Source organism: Etheostoma spectabile, chromosome 5 (assembly GCF_008692095.1).
Source record: "Etheostoma spectabile isolate EspeVRDwgs_2016 chromosome 5, UIUC_Espe_1.0, whole genome shotgun sequence".
In the NCBI taxonomy this organism is placed as follows: domain Eukaryota; kingdom Metazoa; phylum Chordata; class Actinopteri; order Perciformes; family Percidae; genus Etheostoma; species Etheostoma spectabile.
In genome coordinates, this window is record NC_045737.1 from 38445527 (window position 1) to 38451365 (window position 5839).

The 5839-nt window shown below is 45.6% G+C and overlaps 1 protein-coding gene and 1 long non-coding RNA gene across 2 annotated transcripts in view; one reads left to right on the plus strand and one right to left on the minus strand.

Moving 5' to 3' along the window:
* LOC116689836 (uncharacterized) overlaps positions 1 to 2988 on the minus strand; it is a 17190-nt gene extending 14202 nt beyond the window's left edge. The window contains exon 1 of the long non-coding RNA XR_004332111.1: positions 2978 to 2988. This is a non-coding gene — a long non-coding RNA (uncharacterized LOC116689836). The remainder of the gene's footprint in view (positions 1 to 2977) is intronic.
* b3gnt2a (UDP-GlcNAc:betaGal beta-1,3-N-acetylglucosaminyltransferase 2a) overlaps positions 1417 to 5839 on the plus strand; it is a 20267-nt gene continuing 15844 nt past the window's right edge. Inside the window, exons 1-3 of the mRNA XM_032516478.1 lie at positions 1417 to 1672; positions 4481 to 4538; positions 4638 to 4741. The gene's annotated coding sequence lies outside the window, so the exon portion shown is untranslated. The remainder of the gene's footprint in view (positions 1673 to 4480; positions 4539 to 4637; positions 4742 to 5839) is intronic.

Here is a 5839-nt window from a genome sequence, read left to right on the forward strand (position 1 = left end):
GGGTGATGGCTTTGTAGCATTAAAATGGCGCCATGGGAGCTACGTTAGAGAGGAGAGGGTTGGATGTAATAAGTAACTATAGAGACATCAGTCCTTCCCGAAAAATGTGTTTTTTTGCGATTGTTGCGGGCAAAAATCCTTGAGTATGCGGCACGTTTCCTTAAAAAATGTGGTATATTTATGCAATTTTATGCAATGAAATTGCAGGGACTTGCAATGACTGCAGTCTGATGAAAAAAAGAGAGAGAGTCTTGTTGCCTGTTAACGTTCCTATAGCAACAGGGGAAAATGGCTGCTCTTGTGTGAAGTAACCGCAAAATCTTTCAACTTTCTGCTAAGATATTTGTGACGAAAATGCGGGGCTTATCAAATCGTGCAAGACTTGCATTATTTTGCGCGGAAATCTGCAATTCATGCGGCGAAAGTGCGGCATATTTGAAACAAAAAATGCCGCCCCCTCATAAATTTGCGGACTTTGGCTGATTATGCATTGAATTATGCGATCGCATAATTATTTGAAGGGACTGGGAAACGTGGTTCTCACAGGACAGCGATGCTACACACATGCTCTTATAGACCATGATGCATTGCTGTAGATTAAACTACCCCAACAGTGTACAAAGGCGTTAGAATGAGCACAACCTTAGACATCTACAGCAGGAAAAGGCAGCGCACACGTCAACGCAGCAGGAATATTAATCCAGAAATGTCCAGGAATAGAGCACGTTACTGCAACATACATATATACGTTGGCTACTTTTACTTCAGTAAACTTCTGATTTTTACTTTTACTGTTACATGAGTAAAGGATCTGAATACTTGAGGCCAGACTTGTTCTGTGGTGCCTCCGAATCAGTGTCAACATGGAGGATATCTGGGAAGTTACTGCTGTCCCTGGTGGGTGGAGACCATAGGCGGTGGGGGCGTATGTAGGCTCTGAGGGGTGGTGGGGGGTGGGGGGGGATGTTCACATTTTTTCGCGCTAGTGACGTAGAAAGCCGTGCAGATGTTGGACAGCTCGCCCGGAGACTGAAGACAGAGGACATTCAGAAACCAGATCAGAGGACATTCAGAAAACAAGCAGGACATTCAGAAACCGACAGAGGACATTCAGAAACTGCATAGAGGGACAACGGATCTCACTCCGTGGAGAAGCACCAGAGACACAAAATACCCCCCCCCCAAAAAAAAAAAAAAATCACAGAAGTGATTATTTTTTCATAATATGGGCACTTTAAATGTTGAGGATGGAGGGGAAAAGGAGAGGATGGTCTCCTTGCTGTCCCCATTCAACCTGAGGGAGGAGTCTTAACACAAACACCACACCACACAACACACACACACACACAAACACAAACACACACACACACACACCACACAAACACACACACACACACCCCTCTAGGTTACCTGTCAGTGAACAGAGGCTTGTGTGTTCATGTCGGAGATTTGAGGACTGACGGGGATTTCTGGTTCCACACGGTTCGGGTTTTAACGAGGATTAGAGCGCGCACACAACTCCAAAATAGCGCGCGCCGGGGCCGGCCGGATGAGGAGGGCGGTGTTACGTTCAGGTGCACAGGCTGCAGCCTGTTGCTCCGTGTTCCTCCGCTCTGCTCTGGACTTCCCTCTTCTATTACACATTGAGGACACGAGGAGCCAGTGTGCAAAGGTCTGTCTGTCTCTCTGTCTGTCTGTCTGTCTGTCTGTCTGTCTGTCTGTCTGTCTGTCTGTCTCTCTGTCTGTCTGTCTGTCTGTCTGTCTCTGAGTCAATTGACTTTAAAGTTTAAACGCTACGTTTTTTACGGTTCTAATGAGGGAAAAAGTCCCGAGTTTGATCGCAGATTAACCGATCGGACTGAAACCGCTGGGGTCTGGCGCGTGGGCAGTGCCACGGATCCCCTACCTGGGATACGGTAACATTTGGATCATATGACCGTTAATATTAATATGCATTCGTAATATCAATCCGTCAATATATATACAGTCTATGGTTTGGGATGACTACACCAGTGTCCATCGTGCTTGATAAGTGCGCACCACACTTAACCCTCTTGTTATCCTTGGGTCACATTGACCCATTTTTAGTTTTCTGAGCCGTCAAAATAAGAAAATGTCAACATTAAAAATAGCAAAAACCTTTGGAGAAAACACCAAAAACGTCAGAAAAAGCACCCACAACATTGAAAAAGTGACAATAATGTGGAAAAAAGTGACCATGGTTGACAACACAAGGGTTAAGTGTCGTCCCCAGACAAAATGGATGAAGTGAATTCAAGTCAATCAATACAGTAAAGCTATAGCCTTTAGGTTTCAATGTATTTCAATTCATTCAAGACATGCTCCAGGCTCTTTATCCATTATACACGTTGCTCTGAAAGTACTGACAGTATAACAAATAATACCATAAATTAAATTCTAGTACCTCATCAGCTTATGTGACCTGTACTGTTGGAAGAAGGCATTATAACTCTGACATTGATTATGCATTGGCGCCATCAGCTGAATCATGTACACTAATTGCCTTACTGTGTGTTGAGCTTCACAGATCTGTAACATGTAACTTTATGTGTGTATGTATGCATGAATACACATTGTTACACAGGTTGCACAGTTCATGTTTAACGTTATCTTGTTCATCTTTGTTTTTAGCTGTAACTTAATGTCTCTTTCTGTGTTGAAAGCAACACAAAGCCAGTCTTAAATCCCCTCGTGTTCACACTTACTTGGCCAATAAAGCAGTTTCTGATAAAAATGTGAAAATACTGTAAGTTATTTATTTATTAAGTCTGTTTTTAAGAGGGGGGGGGGGCAAATCTCCCAATTCCAAATACTGAGGGGGACATAAAATCCCCTGCACCCCCCCCCTTGAAATCTACACCTATGGTTGTAACTACAGTATAGGGTCATGATAGAAATATCACGATTAGAGCCAGTAGCGTTTTTTGGCATGGGTGAAGCAGGAAGTAGGCAGCACGACACACACAAGGAGGGCTCTGATTAGAGCTTGTATGAAGAAAAAGTAAAACCTCTGTGATTACAGCATGTTCTAGTGTCTTCACTCCTCTGTGCAGGGGCGAGTCGTAATTTCCAAAAGTGAGGGGGACAAAGTGTTGATAGGCTGAGTTTTATTAAGGATGGGGGGGTCGATTAATGGGCCTTTTGGTTTTTTGCAGGTGATCTGTGTCAGCGTTTTATTTGCCTGATAACCAATAAAGTTAATGAATTAAAAAGTGTTCTGCTTTGGCTCGGCTGCAGCTCTGTGTCTGTCCCTCTGCTTCGTTTGTGGACAAGACAAGACATTTGAGGACGTCATGTGATCCGTCAGCTGATCCGCATTTTTCACAAAGTTTCGGACATTTCGGAGACCACCTGCGAATCGAGTAATCGCGAGAAAATCATCGACAATGACAATAATCGGTGGTTGCAGCCCTGAGTTATGGAAAGTTAACTGTCTGTCTGTGAGCCAATCACTGCTCAGGTACACGCATTCATTCTCCCTCGTGGGGGGGAGGGGCTTAGGAGACTAGGCTCGTTGGAGATGAGCCAGGTCTGCGCAGAACCGATCACTCACCCGTTACGCGATTCGGCTCCCTTGCATGCGGTAAATTTGTGTCGCACTTGTCCCGACCTCGCGTCTGACGTCGTGTCACACGTGGGCAAAACGGAACTCTATCACAAGAGAGCAAGGCGTGCCGCTAGTGTCTCAGTCGGATACGCATGCGGCGCAGGTCTGAAGACAGGTCTGAGACGCAGGGGCGGCAGGTCTGAGACCAGGTCTGAGACTCAGGGCGCAGGTCTGAGACCAGGTCTGAGACAGCAGGGGGCGTCAGTTGCTTTCACGACTGCAAGAGCCGGCGACCCAGAGCATGTGGGAACGCCGCGGCTCTCTATTGGGTTTTACCACATGATGACGTTTATATAACTTTTTTTGTTTTTGAATCGGAGCGATTTTAATTGCTATTTGTACTGATTTAAAGACTTATTCTGTCACAGAACACCGTTGTGGACTGATTAGAGACGTTTAGACGTCAGAGAGACTAAATCCGTTCAGATCATGATCATCTCCAGTGTGTTTAATTAAAATCAGCAACAGGTCGCACGTAGAGCACTTTGCCAGCTACTCTGTCATAATTAAAACATCTGGAGACTGTTTGTACCAGCTGATATGTGTCTGATTATATTTTTATTAATCGGAATCGCACCACAGCCCGTTTCATCCTTACCCTGTCCCGCCTGAAGGAGCTGGAATCCAGCTGGAAACTGTCGACTTACCGCAGCTTTCTGTCAGCTGCCCCCGCCCGCCCGCTGCTGCCGCCTGCTCTCGTCCACTTTACAGGCAAGGCGCAGTTCATCTCGAACGAGCCTACCGTTTGGGCTTTAGCAGAAAGGGGGGCGGGGTGGGGGAGGGGGACTGGGAAGTTGATGTTCAAATGATGTGGCGGAGTCCTGGATCTTCACAATCCTACTTGTTCTTTAGGCCGAGGACCAGGACTGAAAGCGAGATGGAGCCGCTCCATTTACATTAGGGCTGCACGGTATGAGGAATAAATCTAATTGATCTGTGTAAAGTCCAAAATAATTCCCCATAATTCCAGTTTGCTCCTGGTTAACGTGTCTCTGTGTTAACCTGTCAGATGGCTCCAGAAACAGCACCCACGTTCCTGATGGAGACCTCCTTCTTCCAACACGCCCGTCCCGGGGCGCCCTGACCCGACCATCATCTCCACACCTGGCACAGGTAACGACAAGGCGTCCCGTGTTACGTTTCGGCATGAAGGAGGACCCGAACGCAGAGTAGGGGAGAGCCAAACAAGCTTTTTATTTAGGAAAAAGTGACAGACATGGAAAAAAAACGTCAAAGGTGTTGAAAAAAGGGACAAAAACGTCAGAAAATATAAAAAAAAACTGATGGAAAGCGTCAACAAAAGTGTTGATTTTCAACCTCCTGTTGATGAAAGACCGAGGTTATTCATCTGTGTGTGTGTCTGTGTTGTGTTGGTGTTGTGTGTTGTTGTGTGTGTTGTGTGTTGTGTGTGGTGTGTGTGTGTTGTGTGTGTGTGTGTGTGTGGTGTGTGTGTGTTGTGTGTTGTGTGTGCGCAGTCCACCACACAGTGACAAAGATGCTGCCAGAAACTGGCGTCATTTGCCCGCCTGAATTGGAAACGTGTTGACCTGCATTCTGGAGGGTGAGAGGGTGGGAAGGGTGGGAGTGGGGATGAGGATGAAGAGGGGGAGGTCCAGTCATGAGTCCGTTCTTGCAGGATTAGAGATAGGAACGTGGCCTTGTGTGCACCCGGTCTGAGGTCTCAACCCGATCAAGGTCCCGTTAAACTGCTGCTGGACCAGATTCTCCCGTTTTTAATCTGGATCAGAGCTCCAGGGTCCATGTTTCCAAACGTCCCGTTGTACCCCGGCTTTGTTGTAAGTCCTGATTCTGCAGATTTTGAGCCTGTTTCTTCTGGATTTTCAGTGCTTTTTTATTTTTTATTTCTACTTTCTACTTTTTACGCTCCTGACGGATGGAACTGGCTTCAGGATTCAGGATTCAGGATTCAGGATTCAGGATTCTCTCAAACCCATCGGGACGTTCAACATGATGCTTGAACATGTGTAACTGCTCTCGTTTTTATCAGCGCTCTTATTCACCTACGTCCCTGATTCTCAGATGGTTTTATTGTTTATGTGTGCTGTCATTTTGTGACTGTTCCTTTGTTCATTTTTCACATATTGTAGTTTGGTTTTATAATCAGATTATTTACTTGTATTGTTGATTTAATCTGTTGATTATCTTCTGCGTGAATAGATGAATTGTTTTGGTCTCTAAAATGTCAGAAAA